Genomic DNA, 17,927 nt, shown 5'->3' on the forward strand with positions numbered 1-17,927 from the left:
TCCACTTCTCTCTTATACTCTGCCTTTTTCTCATCCTCTTGTAACCTTTCCACTCTCCTTGCAACTACTCCTTCCTCTCGTCTTTCCCTTCTTCTATTCCTCCATCTTACTTGCATCCTAATTCTGGCCACAATCAAGTAGTGGTCAGAAAGTCCACTCCCCCAACCTCTATACACTCTTGCATCCTTTACACATCTTCGCATCCTTTCATCCACACACACATAATCAATCATTGCCTTCCTTTCATTCAGTTCACCACCCACCCTTCTCATCACTCGCCATGTACACCTGTGGATCATTTTATGCCTGAAGAGGGTATTGGCTATCACCAACCCCCTCCCAGCACAAATGTCCACTAACGCACTCCCATTCTCATCTATCTCAGCAGGCACACCCCACTCACCAACTATTCCATCCACCTTCACATTACCAACTTTACCATTCATATCACCAATCAAAAACACTCTCTCATTCCTTCCAAACTTTTCCATGCACACTTCCACATTTGTCCAGAACTCTTCTCTCACTCTTCTAGCACGATCTTGCGTTGGCGCATACACACACACAATCGCCCACATTTGTATTCCAACTTTCAACTTTACCCACACAATCCTTGACCCAACTGATCCATACTGTCTTATGCTCTTCTTCCATCTTTTACTCACAACTATACACACTCCTTCCTTTGCCCTCTCATTCTCATCTACTCCTGCACATATACCCCATCCATACTCCCATTCTCTCACACTTTCTCCTCTCCATTTTGTTTCAGTCATTCCACATACATCCACTTTCGCATCCTCAAGCACCTGGACAATCTCTCTCTCTTTCATCTCATCATTCGCGCCTCTTACATTCCATGTACTCATTACCAAGTCCTTTGTCCGATCCTGGGTCGTCATCGTTTGGTCAGTCCTTGTCCGAGGCTTCTTGTTTGTTTTTTTAGTTAGTTGTTTTCCGGGGAGGGGCACTAACCCTCCGCCAACCCTTTTAGTCGCCTTTTACGACAAGCAGGGATATATATATATATATATATATATATATATATGCAGAGACTTCACCGTGAAGATATGTATGCAAAATAACCACAGGAGAAATGAAAGGAGCGACAGTGAGTACTTTCGTATATTACATCTTCAGAGTGAGACAGAACCGTAAAGGGTTGAAGTCTTTTATGCACACCCGCAGCAGGGAGTGGTAATGTACAGAGAGCAAAGGATGACCTGAATTTTTACCTGCGGCTAAACTTATGGACACCTGCAGCAGGGAGTGACACACAACAAAGGATGACCTGAATCTAAAAATGGGTGATGCACAGAACTACAGGTACCTTCCTTTTTTCTTCCTTAGGCATACACGTGACAAAGAAGGAGGGAGTAGGAGGGGAGAAAAGGAGAGGGGGAGGGAGGGAGACGGCGGAGGGGAGGAGGGGAAGGGGGTAGGGGAGAGGTGGGAGGGAGGAGGAAGTGGAGGGGATAAATACTGCTGCTTAACTTAAGACCTAGAGGATTAATGCTTGGTGTGTCCCACACAGGTGTGACTCCACCACCAGGAGATGACAGGGAGCAATGAGGTGTTAATCTGGGGGATACTGCTTTAAAATTAATTCAGTTAACAATTTATTACACTTACAATGACCATAGCTCATGTTTACATTCTTTGCATACTTGCCACAAATTAGACAAGATTCTATTACATTTCCTTCATCTAAGCTTTTTGATCTTACTAGAATCTTAGAGCCTGCCCAGTCAATATGGTGATCACCGGATGCTTTGTGCTGAAATAAACCACTACTCTGTTGGGCTGTCCTTACACTGTATATTTGTTGTGAGATTCTAGTTTCCAAATCTTTGCCAGATTGTCCTATGTAAAATTTGTTACAGCTTTTACACGGGATTTTGTAAACAACGCCAGAATTCCTGAAAGGGCTGTTCTTGATGAGGGTTTTTTTGATGGTGTTCTCATATTTGAATACTACTTGTACATTAAGTTTCCTTAGTATGTGAACAACATCAAGAAAATTTTCATGGAAGGGGAGGACAAGGGTTCTTTGGATATTCTGGCGATCTGGCTTATTAGTTTTCCCTTCAAGGAATCGTTTCTTGGCTGTATTGTGGCACTGAGTACTTTGTGGATATTTTAGCTTCATTCCAGTGCTCTGAATCACTTTTAGTTCATCATCAAAAAACTCTTGGTCTGAAATTCTATATGCTCTTAAGTACATGGATATGAACACAGATCTTTTTACCTTAATATGATGGTTTGAATAGTAATGCACATATGACATAATATTTGTAGGTTTTCTGTATACCTTAGTCTTCAAAACATTTTGGTCCCTGATAACTTTTACATCGAAAAATAGCAATTCATTATCCATTTCCATCTCATGAGTAAACTTAATCGATGGATCTAACGAATTTAATTTCAGGAGAAATTCATCAATGGGAAGATTATTAGGCCAGAAGCACAGGATATCATCAACGTGTCGGAGCCAAACTATGTTTTGCTCCTTTATGGAGGTCAGTAAATGTTTCTCAAAGTATTCCATGTACATATTTGCCAGAACTGGAGAGAGGGGATTACCTTTGGCCATACCAGATTTTTGTGTTTAAAATTTGCCTTCAAAGGTAAAAGATGAGTTCACAATGCACAATTTAATTAGCTTGATAATGTTTTCAGAGGGAATACCATCAGTGTTACTACCCAGAATGCTTGGCAGGAAAGTTAAAACATCATCAACAGGGACATTTGTGAATAATGATATAACATCAAGGCTGACAAATTTGTAGGGGTACATGACATTTAGAGATTTTAACTTTTTTTTTACCAAATCCTCATTGTTTTGTACAAATGAATCAGAGATAGTGCCTACAACAGGGGACAACAGAGTTACAAGCCACTTGGAGAGCTTGTATGTCGTAAAGCCTATAGAGCTTACAATTGGCCTGATGAGGTTGTCTGGTCTGTGGGATTTAATCAAGCCATACATATATGGTGCAGATGGAGTTTGCACAGAGAACTGTTTGATCAAGCAAAGTCTTGATTTCTTTATGGGATTTTCTACTTTGTTTTTCAGTTGGAACACTTTTTAGTTCACTGTAGGTTTTGGTGTCAAGCAACAGTTCACTCACTTTTTCCTTGTAGTCACATTTGTTCACGACTACTACAGCGCTGCTTTTATCAGCTGTAGTTATATGCAGAGAGTCATCTTTGTTCAATTTGTCCAAGGCATTCACAGATCTTTTAGGAGCAGAGTTATTATTTTTCTTAAACCTTGCCCCGTATAAAATGCCAGGAGTAATCTCACTATTTTCACTTGATTGTTTTTCCATTTGAAACAAGGACTTTCCAACCTGCACTGGGTTTATCTTCTTGCCATAAGAAAACGATAAACCATAACCTAGGGTACATAAGGTATCCCGATCAAATTCTTTAAACGACAGGTTTATGACACAATCTGGATTCATACGTATGTTCCAATAGTTGTTTTCAGTCAGTCCTTTTAATTCCTGTTCATGTTTACGTTTCACACTAATAGTTTCATTGGTGAGAATTTGATAACAGTGAGAGAAAACTATGTGTTGATTTTCCGGTGTTAGTATGTTTCTAATACACTGTGTCTCGGAGTCTGAAATCTCAAATTTGCTGTTTGTTTCGTCTCTGGTTTTGGCAGTGGATCTTGTCAGGGTAAGCTTCTCGTAATCTCCAAATAGCTGTTCGTCCACGTTGATGAGTCGATCCGGCAGAAGAGACTTAAGTATTACTTGCCCCTCTAGACACCTCTTAAGGAACTGCAACCTCTGCTTTGCTCGGTGCGAACGTAATAATGAAGAAAGAAAGCCCTGACAGAGAACTCGAAGGCTGGGGTTTGACTCAAGGAAAGCACTGAAGGCGTACATGGTATCCATATTTGCAGAAACCACTTCACCGTGAAGATATGTATGCAAAATAACCACAGGAGAAATGAAAAGAGCGACAGTGAAGATGTAATATACGAAAGTACTGTCACTCCTTTCATTTCTCCTGTGGTTATTTTGCATACATATCTTCACGGTGAAGTGAAGTCTCTGCAATTATGGATACCACGTACTCCTTCATTGCTTTCCTTGAGTCAAACCCCAGCCTTCGAGCTCTCTGTCAAGACTTTCTTTCTTCATTACTACGTGCACACCGAGCAAAGCAGAGGTTGCAGTTCCTTAAGAGGTTTCTAGAGGGGCAAGTAATACCTAAGTCTCTTCTGCCGGATCGACTCATCAACGTGGACGAGCAGCTATTTGGAGATTACGAGAAGCTTACCCTGACAAGATCCATTGCCAAAACCAGAGACGAAACAAACAGCAAATTTAAAATTTCAGACTCCGAGACACAGTGTAAACACCGGAAAATCAACACATAGTTTTCTCTCTCTGTTATCAAGTTCTCACCAATGAAACTATTAGTGTGAAACGTAAACATGAACAGAAATTAAAAGAACTGATTGAAAACAGCTATTGGAACATACATATTAATCCAGATTGCGTCATAAACCTGTCATCTAAAGAATTTGATCGGGATACCTTATGTGCCCTAGGTTATGGTTTATCGTTTTCTTATGGCAAGAAGATAAACCCAGTGCAGGTTGGAAAGTCCTTGTTTCAAATGGAAAAACAATCAAGTGAAAATAGTGAGATTATTCGTGGCATTTTATGTCTATCAATCTCTATCTATCTATCTATATATATATCTATATATTTATCTATCTATCATCTATCTATCTATCTATATATATATCTATATATTTATCTATCTATCATCTATCTATCTATCTATATATATATATATATATATATATATATATATATATATATATATATATATATATATATATATATATATATATTAAATAACAGAACGGAGGAAGAAAAAACAAATGAATAAAAAAAGAATAATCCATACACCAGATTACTGGTGTCCTCTGTTCATAAAATATCTGTAACAGTTAGACCTGAACAGCTGTGGGTTGAAATTTGGAAGGAAACAACTTTGGGGAGGCTAGTTCCAGAGAGATGCAGTTCGGGGAATGGAAGAATTCTGACAGACAGAAGTTCTGCAATATGGCTGAGTAACATTCAAGTCATGAGCGCTACCAGATGCCCGTGTAGCACGAGGGAAGGCAAGGAGAGGTGGCACCATGGACGCAACTTCGTCTGAGCATTTGCCATAAAAATATCTGTAAAATAATGCAAGGGAGGCAACATTCCTTCTTACTTCCAGAGGAGGTAGTTTATTTGTAATGGCAGGGTTGTTAATAATTCTAACAGCTTTGTTCTGATTTTATCTAGTTGTCTTAATGCAACCTCTCCACATCCATTCCACAAGGGTGAGCAATATTCAAGCTGAGAGGCACATGACTCTTACAAATTATAGCTAACTGCTCATCAGTGAAGAAGTTACGGACTCTGTACAATAATCCAAGTTTTTTTTTTCGGCGGTTTTAGCAAGTGATCTGACATGAGAGGTCCAGCTGAGGGCATTGTTAAGTGAGACACCAAGAATTTCAATACTTTTGGAGATGGGAATATTAGTAGCACCGAAGGTAATGTACGAATCTGGCAATATCTGTCTATTAGTAAACTGTATATATTTTGTTTTACTAGCATTTAATGAGACAAGGTTATTTTGTCCCCATGCACTGATCGTAGATAGGTCTTGATTTATGGAGATGGCTGCACTGAGTTGAGAGGTAGAGATACTAGACTTAGTAAATGGGTGTCTGAGTGTGAACGAACTACGTAGTGTTGAGTCATCTGCGTATGAGTGGATGGGATTGTGGGTGACAGATAAGAGATCATTAATATGAACCAGGAATAAGGTTGGCACCAGAACTGACCCCTGCGGCACGCCGGCGTTAAATGAGTGAAAATTGGAATATACATCATCTACTCTTATTTTCCTGTCACTAAGATATGAAGAAATCAAAGGAACAAAAGACGTTAGTCCATAGCAAGGGAGTTTGGACAGCAGGGAACGGTGCCATACTCTGTCGAAAGTTTTAGAAATATCAGGAGCTACTGCATGAGTATCTCCATGTAGATCAATTGATTGATGGATGGTATGAGTCAGGAGATTGAGTATGTCAATGGTGGATCTTTCATGGCGAAAACTATACTGTCTCTTACTAATTAAGTTGTTGGATTCAAGATGTTTAACAATGTGCTTATTAATTAAAGTTTCAAACACCTTACTAAGTGAAGATGTGACAGCTATTGGTCTGGTATCAGTGGGGTTAGAGGAACTTCCTTTCTTCGGAATTGGGTGGATATTGGCTTCTTTCCATGAATTTGGGAATAAAGAAGTATGTATGCATAGTCTGCATAATTTAGCTAGAACAGAGGCAAGTTCAGGGGAACACTTTTTCAAAACAATTGGCGGAATTCCATCTGGGCCTGGAGCTTTGTTGGTAGGTAAATTGTCTAGGATGGATTTTACGTATCATGTCTGTATTTTAAGTGGGACTATTCCGGAAGACTCAAGTTCTAGTATTGGGACATTCTGGCTGGTATCGTCTATGGTAGAGTTTCTGGCAATTGTACTGGCAAAAATATCCGCTTTCTCACGCGGGTCATTTGCAATATTGCCATCTGAAGACCTTAGTGGGGGAATGGAAGATGACTTGTTAAAGTTATTATTGAAAGAATTAAGGGTTGACCAGAATATTCTATTGTCATTATGGTTGTTAAGTAGTTTTAATGCTTGCTTTTGAAGAAAGTTTAATTTAGTGAGATTTATTACAGCTTTTGCATGATTTCTAGCAATTTTATATTCAGAGAGTGATTCAGATGTTTTTGATTTTAAGTAAGAGTTATATGCTAATGACTTTTGGGCTGTTGCTCTGGCACAGTTGCCATCAAACAATTTTGGAGAGTTCGATCTTTTAGTGAACTGTTAACTTCGTATGAAAAAATCCATACCAGCTAGTATTAAGTCGCAAATGTGGGATTGGGTAGAATTGGGATCACTAGAGAAGAAAGACTGCCATGGAATGTCAGCAAGATAATTTCTTATTCCATCCCAGTTTGCCCTATCAAAGTGCCATCGCGTCACCCTGACAGGTTCAGAACGGGTGTGTGTGGGGGGGTTAACAAATGAGGCTTTGATGAGATTGTGGTCAGATGATCCAAGTGGTGACAGTACCTCTATCCTGTATTGATCTGGAGTATCTGTCAAGAGTAAATCCAAGAGATGGGCATTATGATCAAGATTATCAGGTATTCTGGTTGGTTTCTTTATCAGCTGGGTGAGATTAAACGATTCTGCAAACAGCTCGCACTCTAGACCAGCGTCGTCAGTCCTTGCAGAATGTAATAACCATTTAAAATTATGTATGTCAAAATCACCCAAAATGGTAAATTCGGTGCTAAAGGGAAGGTTAAGATTACTCAGCTGGGTAGATTTGGAATCAAAAACACTGTGTTCCAAAGAAGCATTGAAGGAGCGATACACTACAGAAATATATTTGGTAATATTTTGATAATTTAGTTTATAGAATGAGCAATCAAAACTGGATGAAGTGAGGTTTAAAATAGCGTCAACTGCATATTGGGATTTGATATAACAACAGGTGCCGCCCTTGTTACGGAAGTTTGGAAGGAGATGGTAACCGGGAAAACAAAATGGGGATATATCAGTAGAGGGTGAGATTTGTGGTTCTGTGAGGAAAAGGGTCAAACGGGATATGGACTGAAGGAAAAAATTAACCGAGTTTAAATTTGTGGGGCAATGTTTATGAAAAATAACAACTCTCCTCCTAAAAAGATTTGTGAATGCCTTGGATAAAATGAAAAAAAAAAAAAAAATGACTCCCTGCATATACCTATAGCTGATAAAAGCAGCGCTGTAGCAGTCATGAGCAAATGTGACTACAAGAAAAAAGTGAGTGAACTGTTGCGTGACACCAAAACCTACAGTGAACTAAAAAGTGATCCAACTGAAAAACAAAGAAAATTCCATAAAGAAATCAAGACTTTGCTAAGAGGAAGGGATGACCTGACCAAACAGTTCTCTGTCCAAAATCCATCTGCACCATATATGTATGGCTTGATTAAATCCCACAGACCAGACAACCCCATCAGGCCAATTGTAAGCTCTATAGGCTTTACGACATACAAGCTCTCCAAGTGGCTTGTAACTCTGTTGTCCCCTGTTGTAGGCACTATCTCTGATTCATTTGTACAAAACAATGAGGATTTGGTAAAAAAAAAAGTTAAAATCTCTAAATGTCATGTACCCCTACAAATTTGTCAGCTTTGATATTAAATCATTATTCACAAATGTCTCTGTTGATGATGTTTTAACTTTCCTGCCAAGCATTCTGGGTAGTAACACTGATGGTATTCCCTCTGAAAACATTATCAAGCTAATTAAATTGTGCATTGTGAACTCATCATTTACCTTTGAAGGCAAATTTTAAACACAAAAATCTGATATGGCCAAAGGTAATCCCCTCTCTCCAGTTCTGGCAAATATGTACATGGAATACTTTGAGAAACATTTACTGACCTCCATAAAGGAGCAAAACATAGTTTGGCTCCGACACGTTGATGATATCCTGTGCTTCTGGCCTAATAATCTTCCCATTGATGAATTTCTCCTGAAATTAAATTCGTTAGATCCATCGATTAAGTTTACTCATGAGATGGAAATGGATAATGAATTGCTATTTTTCGATGTAAAAGTTATCAGGGACCAAAATGTTTTGAAGACTAAGGTATACAGAAAACCTACAAATATTATGTCATATGTGCATTACTATTCAAACCATCATTTTAATGTAAAAAGATCTGTGTTCATATCCATGTACCTAAGAGCATATAGAATTTCAGATTCAGAATTTTTAGATGATTAACTAAAAATGATTCAGAGCATTGGAAAGAAGCTAAAATATCCACAAAGTATACTAACTCAGTGCCACAATACAGCCAAGAAACGATTCCTTGAAGGGAAAACTAAAAAGCCAGATCACCAGAATATTCAAAGAACCCTTGTCCTCCCCTTCCATGAAAATTTTCTTGATGTTGTTCATATACTGAGGAAACTTAATTTGCAAGTAGTATTCAAATATAAGAATACCATAAAAAAAAAAAAAAATCAAGAACAACCCTTTCAGGAATTCTGGCGTTGTTTACAAAATCCCGTGTAAAAGCTGTAACAAATTTTACATAGGACAATTTGGAAAAATTTGGAAACTAGAATCTCACAACATAAATACAGTGTAAGGACAGCCCGACAGAGTAGTGGTTTATTTCAGCACAAAGCATCCAGTGATCACCATATTGACTGGGCAGGCTCTAAGATTCTAGTAAGATCAAAAAGCTTAGATGAAAGATATGTAATACAATCTTCTCTAATTTCTGGCAAATATGAAAAGATTGTAAACATAAGCTATGGTCATTTTAAGTGTGATATATTATTAACTGAATTAATTTTAAAGCAGTATCTCCCAGACTAACAACTGATTGTCCTGTCATCTCCTGGTAGTGTAGTCACACTTGTGTGGGACACACCAAGCAATAATCCTCTAGGTCTTAAGTTAAGCAGCAGTATTTATCCCCTCCTCTTCCTCCTCCCTCCCCCCTCTCCCCTTCCCCCTTCCCCTCCTCCCCTCCCCCTTCCCCATCCCTCCTCCTCCCCTTTCCTCCCCTCCTCCTCCCTCCTCCTTTGTCACGTGCATCCCTAAGGAAGAAAAAAGAAAGATACCTATTGTTCGGTTCATCACCCATTTTTAGATTAAGGTCATCCTTTGTTGTGTGTCACTTCCTGCTGCAGGTGTCCATAAGTTAAGCCGCAGGTAAAAATTCAGGTCATCCTTCGTTCTGTGTGCCACTCCCTGCTGCAGGTGTGCATAAAAGACCTCAACCCGTTACGTTTCTGTCTCACTCTGTCTGAAGATGTAATATACGAAAGTACTCACTGTCGCTCCTTTCATTTCTCCTGTGGTTATTTTGCATATATATATATATATATATATATATATATATATGGAGCCTTTGTGGTACAGTGGTAAAGTGTGCATTTTCGTACACTGAAGAATGAGGGTTCGCGCCCAGCCAGGGTAAAAACTTTGGGAGCGTTCTTCTGGCCATGTACTGCATTGGCGAACACAAGGGGTGCTGTGGTTGAACCAGTGTCGCATACTATAAAGTATGCTTGCACCCAGTCGGTTTGTGCGGGCCGATTACACTTGGTTCACAGACTACACACACATCCAAAGCCACTCCAACACGATTAAACTTACAAGCACTCCTCACGCGACATACAATCTCTACTAGACAGCCTAAGCCACTTGGTAGAGATACATTGGCTCTATTGTCCCAACTTCGGTAGGGATAGGCCGGTCCTGCAGAGGACACTCAAACGGCTCATGAGATGAGTTGATATATATATATATATATATATATATATATATATATATATATATATATTTTTATATATATATATACTCGTCTTGGAACTTCGTATCAACCATTTATATATATATATATATATATATATATATATATATATATATATATATATATATATATATATATATATATATATATATATATATATATATATATATATATATATATATATATATATATATATATATATATATTGCCAGACGCCTCAATCCCGTTTGGTGTGGCCACAAACAAATCGCCTCCAAGTCGCCCTGTCCCCCGCCATTTCACTGCCCTGCTCCCAACTCACACCCCCTTCTCTCATATACCTCTCCACCCCATCCCTCCATCTCATCCTCAGCCTCCCCCTCCCTCATCCCCCCTCCACCTCACTCACATACACTCTCTTCGTCAGTCTTTCATCCTCCATCCTCTCCACATGGCCAAACCACCTCAGTGTGTTCCTCATAACGCTTCCTATCACATCCACATCAACACCACAACGCTCCTTTATATCCGCATTCGTCAGCCTGTCACTCCATGTGACTCCACAGGCTCCTCTTAAATAACTCATTTCCACTGCTGTCACTCTTGACTTGTGTCATTCCAACAACGTCCAAACTTCACTTCCGTACGTTAGAGTTGGTATCACAATACTGTCATGTAGTAACTTTTTCACTTCCATGCTCACTTCCCTGTTTCTTATCACTGCTTTCAAAGAACCAGCAACCTTTCTTCCCTGCTGTACCCTTTCAAGCACTTCACCCTCCAAACCTCCATCCTTACTCATCACACTACCCAAGTACTTACACGTACTCACATTTTCCAATTCCTCACCATCCAACCTCGCTATACATTCACTGACTTCACCTCTCTCAAAGACCATCACTTTACTCTTCCCTACATTCACCTTTAGATTCCGTTTCTTACACACTCTCCCAAACTCATCCACCAAGCCTTGCAGCTCCCCTTCGTCTTCACTCAACAACACAGTATCATCTGCAAACAACAGTACAGGGAGTTTCCAAACACTATCCTCTCTCACCAGGGCCACTCCAACATCCACTACCTTACCTTGTACCTCTTTTATTACCCCATCCATGTACAGATTGAACAACCATGGAGACATGACACATCCCTGTTTCAAACCAACTTTCAAAGAGAAAAATTCACTTAGTTCACCATCCACACGCACTGCAGCCTTCGCACCATCGTACATACTCTTCACAGCATTCAACAACTTCCCATCTACTCCATATATTCTTAACACTTTCCACAATCCTTGTCTATCCACCCTGTCATATGCTTTCTCCAAATCCATGAAAGCCGCATACAACTTCTTTCCCTTCTCTAGAAACTTTTCCACTAAAGATCTAAGAATGAATATCTGATCTACACAACCTCTTCCCTTCCTAAAGCCTCCCTGTTCTTCTCCAACTAATTTCTCTGTTCTTTCTCTAACTCTGTCAATAAGTATCCTACCATACACTTTTCCTATTATACTAAGAAGACAATTGCCCCTATGATTACCACACACTTCTTTTTCCCCTTTCCCTTTGTACAAGGGAATAATTATACCTGACTTCCAATCCCCCGGGACTCTCCCTTCCTCCCAGGCCAATCTGCACATCTTCCACATCCATTCTACTACTATCTCTCCCCCATGCTTCAGCATTTCACCACACACTCCATCAATTCCTGGGGCTTTCCCCGATTTAACTTTCTTCATTGCTTCCACAACTTCTATCCTACTGATTTCTTCCTGTCTTCTCACCTCCCTCCTTCTCCCAGCCATTACCCAACCACTTATACTCGCATTACTTCCATCCTCTACGTTCAACAATTCCTTAAAGTCTTCTCTCCATCTGCTCACTTTTTCTCCCTTCTCCACTAGTAATCTACCATTTTTATCTTTCACTCCCCTGCTAACTTCACTTCCACCCTGCCTTACTCTTTTCACCTCTTTCCAGAACATTTTCTTACAGTCCCTCCACTTTACACTCAAATTCCTTCCAAATTCCTCATCCACTCTCTTCTTACTCTCTCTTACTAATCTTTTCACCTCTCTCTTTCTTTCTACATATAACTCTTTCTTCCACCTCTCAACTTCTTCCACGCCCCTATTACTCATCCATTCATTGTATGCTTTCTTCTTTTATGCCACAGCCTGTTTCACCTCTTCAGTCCACCACGCTGTTCCTTGCACCCCCCTCCGTCTTCTCTTCCTTCCACACACCACGTCACATGCTGCACATATTTCTTCTGTAAATATCCTACACACACCTTCCACGTCTCCCATCTGCTCCAATTCATAATTGCCCAATCGTTCCTCCACTTCTCTCTTATACTCTGCCTTTTTCTCATCCTCTTGTAACCTTTCCACTCTCCTTGCAACTACTCCTTCCTCTCGTCTTTCCCTTCTTCTATTCCTCCATCTTACTTGAATTTTAATTCTGGCCACCACATCTTCGCATCCTTTCATCCACACACACATAATCAATCATTGCCTTCCTTTCATTCAGTTCACCACCCACCCTTCTCATCACTCACCATGTATACCTGTGGATCATTTTATGCCTGAAGAGGGTATTGGCTATCACCAACCCCCTCCCAGCACAAATGTCCACTAACGCACTCCCATTCTCATCTATCTCAGCAGGCACACCCCACTCACCAACTATTCCATCCACCTTCACATTCCCAACTTTACCATTCATATCACCAATCAAAAACACTCTCTCATTCCTTCCAAACTTTTCCATGCACACTTCCACATTTGTCCAGAACTCTTCTCTCACTCTTCTAGCACGATCTTGCGTTGGCGCATACACACACACAATCGCCCACATTTGTATTCCAACTTTCAACTTTACCCACACAATCCTTGATCCAACTGATCCATACTGTCTTAAGCTCCTCTTCCATCTTTTACTCACAACTATACATACTCCTTCCTTTGCCCTCTCTTTCTCACCTACTCCTGCACATATACCCCATCCATACTCCCATTCTCTCACACTTTCTCCTCTCCATTTTGTTTCAGTTATTCCACATACATCCACTTTCGCACCCTCAAGCACCTGGACAATCTCTCTCTCTTTCACCTCATCATTCGCTCCTCTTATATTCCACGTAGCCATTACCAAGTCCTTTGTCCGGTCCTGGGTCGTCATCGTTTGGTCAGTCCTTGTCCGAGGCTTGTTGTTTGTTTTTTTAGTTAGTTGTTTTCCGGGGAGGGGCACTAACCCTCCGCCAACCCTTTTAGTCGCCTTTTACGACAAGCAGGGATATTGGGGGAGTATTCTTGAAAAAAAAACCTACCCCCAGGGGGGGTAATATATAAGTCTTGAGTTTTGGTTAAAGTTATTTTGGTAATCGAAGAGCAGGAGGGGTTAAAGATGAATACAGGGAGTTGATCTTGATTTATTATCTTCAGAGAAAGTCTAAGTTGAGCAGCGTATGTATTACAAGGGACTTAATATACTAACTACGTCTAGTTGGACCCCTCTTCTTATCTGATCTGACCACTACCTGCCGGTTCTAATGCCAGGCTCTTTCTGAGCTCTGATTGCTACATTCTCGTTTAGCAGGGATCGTGTCACGTGTGCTATACTGTTGTTGAAATGTTCTAGAAGCCTGTGTGTGTGTATGTGTGTGTATGGTCACGAGGCGCTGTTTGTGGGCTATTGTGCTGGTGAGAGACATTCTGGAGAGGTGCTAACGTCACTTCCTTTGGCCCCTAGGTTTGACATTGACCTAAACTGTAGACTATATTATGTGTGTTGCTGGTTATTATGTATTAAGATATTTTACAGTCCTGACACTCGTATATATTGTTATATTTATGTAGATAGATAGATAGATATAGATATATACATATAGACAGACAGACAGACAGATAGATAGATATAGATATAGACAGATATAGATATATACATATAGACAGACAGACAGACAGATAGATAGATATAGATATAGATAGATATAGATATATACATATATGTATGTAGATAAATGGATAGATTGATTCATAGAGATTCTCTCTCTCTCTCTCTCTCTCTCTCTCTCTCTCTCTCTCTCTCTCTCTCTCTCTCTCTCTCATGTTATGCTGGTACAAAAAGGGTTTATCTGGGTTCATCTAAACAGTAGGGAATATACAAAACACACTTATGATACACTCTGATAGTACAAGACGGACACACAAACTCCAAGTGGCAGGACAACAGGTTTATTACGACTCTTTCACTTTGACTACAATATTATAACAATAACGTCAGGGACATAGACATACAGGTCGGTTAAATGAAATGGTCAATCAGGGATAGGTTTATTACAAGGGGACCTGAAGGGACTCTATTGCATGTGTCTCTAGGGATTGCCACCAAACCTATACACCAGAATTAACGGGGAGACCCGGGAGGTGAGTCTACGTCTGTATGACAGGGTGCTATTCACTGTGTATTTTAGGGCAAGAGGCCAAAAGGGAGAGACTAGGACTCTAGTTTCATAGGTGGGAAACGAGATGTCTAGTTCTTCCTAAGGGCCAAAAGGGGACAGACTTTATTGTGTGTTGGCTTGTCGCACAGCGCCCTCCCGGTCATCAAGCGACTGTGCCACCTTCAGTGTTGCGGTGCCCCCAAATTCTCTTCCACAATAATAGAGAACTTCACTCCGACATCAACTCTGTTTACAGTTTCCTCCACTTTGAAAACCCCAGATCTGCTATTTTTGACAGAGACTCAAGTAAGCTCCACCTCTGATTTAGCTGGATTTAATTTTCTTGGTTATATCTTGATTCAAAATTTAAGACCCAAAGGAGGCGTATGTTGCCTTGCTAAATCAGAAATTGCCCTGGAGGAGATTACTAAATTTAACTGTCCTGACTTCGACTATTCCATTTACAAATTAAATTCTTTTGGTAAAATTAAGTATTTTTGTGTTTATCGTTCCCCTAATGGCCGTCCAGAGCTTAGTTTATTTGCCTTCCGTCTTCACACCTACAGTAAGTGTCCTCAACATTAATACTGCATCAGAAATTACTATCCTGGGTGATTTTAATGTCCATAATGTTGGATGGCTCACTTATTCAGCCAGAACTAATGACCCTGGTCTCGAATATGAGCTATTTTCAGACTCATTTAATCTCACCTGGTGAGTCAGTCAAACTACCCGTGTACCAGACAACCTCGATCAAAATCCCCACCTATTGGACTTGTTTCCAACAACCAGTTCAGATAATTATGATGTCGAGGTGAAATCCCCTCTCGGGTCCTCTGATCACTGTCTGAGACAAGACACCAGTTCATCACCTACCACACCCTCCTGCTCTGAATCTGTCGGGGTGACTAAATGGCACTATGGTAGGGCAGACTGGGAGGGTCTCCAAAAATTTTTCATGGATGTTCTTTGGACCTCCTTTTTCTCTCAAGATGCAAACTCCACACTGGGCCACATACAGGATTCATTGAAGTCGGCATGGAAACATTCATTCCCCATCATAGTTAGAGAAAAAGATGTAATCCACCTAAATTGTCCGACCACATTGTGCTGGAGTAATAATATAAAACAATAGCCTATAACATTTATGCAAGGACCAAAACTAAAGAAGCCTTTAACTACTATAGAAATATCAGAAACCATGCCAAAACTATTATCAATCTTTCTAAATCAAACTTTCTTCATAGACAAGCTAACAAACTACTTAACAACCCAAATTATAACAAAATATTCTGGTCTACCCTTAATTCATTCAAATCTAACTTCACTACCACCTCTTCCATTCCATCGTCCCCCAGTGGAAATCTAGTAAATGACCCACGTGGAAAAGCCAACTTTCTTGCTGATATTTTTTCAACAAACTCAACCCTAAATACAGATAATCACAACATTCCTGTACTTGATTTTGATTCCCCTCAAATATACCCTTTCAAGATTCACACAAGGTACGTACAAGCTGTATTACAGCATCACTCAGTAGACAAAGCCACTGGTCCTGACGAAATTCCTTCAATAGTACTTAAAAATTGCTCCCCAGTGTTGGCTCCAGTATACGCAAAAATTTTTCGCTTATACATCTGTACCTCAAGGTTTCCAGCCTCTTGGAAAGAAGCAATTATCCATCCTGTTCTAAAAAGGGGGCTATTTCTGATCCATAAAACTACAGACCAATCACTATACCTTCCATTCTCGGGAAAGTTTTTGAGACACTAATAAACAAAGTCAAGCACCCTACCCCTGGGGGTAGGGGGGTTAGTCGTACAAGGCGACTAAAAGGGTTGGTGTGGGTTAGTGCCCCACCCCGTAAAAAGAACTAACTAAACAAGCAAATAAAGTGCCTTGGACCAGGACGGACCATACGTTGACGACTAAGGAACGGACAAAGGACATTCTGAGGGTGGAGACATGGAATGTGAGAAGAGTGAATGATGAAGTGAAAGAGATAGGGATTGTTCAGGTGCTTGAGGATGCAAGAGTGGATATATGTGGATTGACTGAAACTAAATGGAAAGGTGAAAGAGTAAGAGAGTGGGAATATGGTTTAGGTAAATGTGTGGGAGTTAATGAGAATGAGAGGGCAAGAGAGAGAGTATGTCTGATGATATGCAAGAAGTGGAAGGAGAATATAAGAGAGTATGGAGCAGTGGGTGCAAGGACTGTATGGATGAGGATGAAAGTAGGTATACAAGCGTGGGCAACTGTATGTACGTATGCGCCGACAGAGGCCCGAGTGGCAAGAGTGAAAGTTGAGTTTTGGGCGAGTGTAGAAGCATGTACGGACAAATTTGAGAGGAGCGAGAGAGTGCTTTTGATTGGAGACATGAATGGCAAAGTTGGGAATGTACGAATGGATGGAGTGGTTGGTCAGTGGGGTGTGCCATCTGAAGTAGATTGGAATGGTAGTGCTTTGGTGGACATCTGTGCTCGTAAGGGGTTGGCAATAGCTAACAACTACTTTCGGCATAAGATGATCCACAAGTATACATGGAAAGTAATGAGAAGGATGGATGGTGAACTTGTTGAACGAAAGGCAATGATATGATAGACTACATGTGTGTGGATGAGCGAATGAGAAGACAAGTGTTGGATGCAAGAGTGTGGAGAGGGTGGGGGAATGGAGTCTCGGACCATCACTTAGTGATGGCCAAGGTAAAGCTGCAAAGGAAATGGTTGAAGAGACGAAGGGGAAGACAGGAGGAAACAGTTCCTGTGAAAAGAGTGGAAAAGCAAGATAGTGAGAAAATGGCAGAGTATAAGAGCAAAGTGGAAGAAAGATTGGGAAGGTATGAGTTAGAGCAGATGGAAGGGGTGGAAGACGCATGTAAGATATTCATGGAAGAGATAGGCGCAGCGTGTGAGGTGGTTTGTGGAGCAAGGAAGAGATGCAAGCATGTGCAAGGGACAGCATGGTGGAATGATGAGATGAAAGGAGCTGTGGAACAAAAGAAGAAGGCATATAGTGAATGGCTAGTGAGTAGAGGTAGGGGAGAAGATGAGAGAGAGAAGAGA

This window comes from Coenobita brevimanus, chromosome 84, assembly GCF_032717465.1.
Source record: "Coenobita brevimanus isolate Jiangsu-jjx chromosome 84, ASM3271746v2, whole genome shotgun sequence".
Classification (NCBI taxonomy): Eukaryota; Metazoa; Arthropoda; class Malacostraca; order Decapoda; family Coenobitidae; genus Coenobita; species Coenobita brevimanus.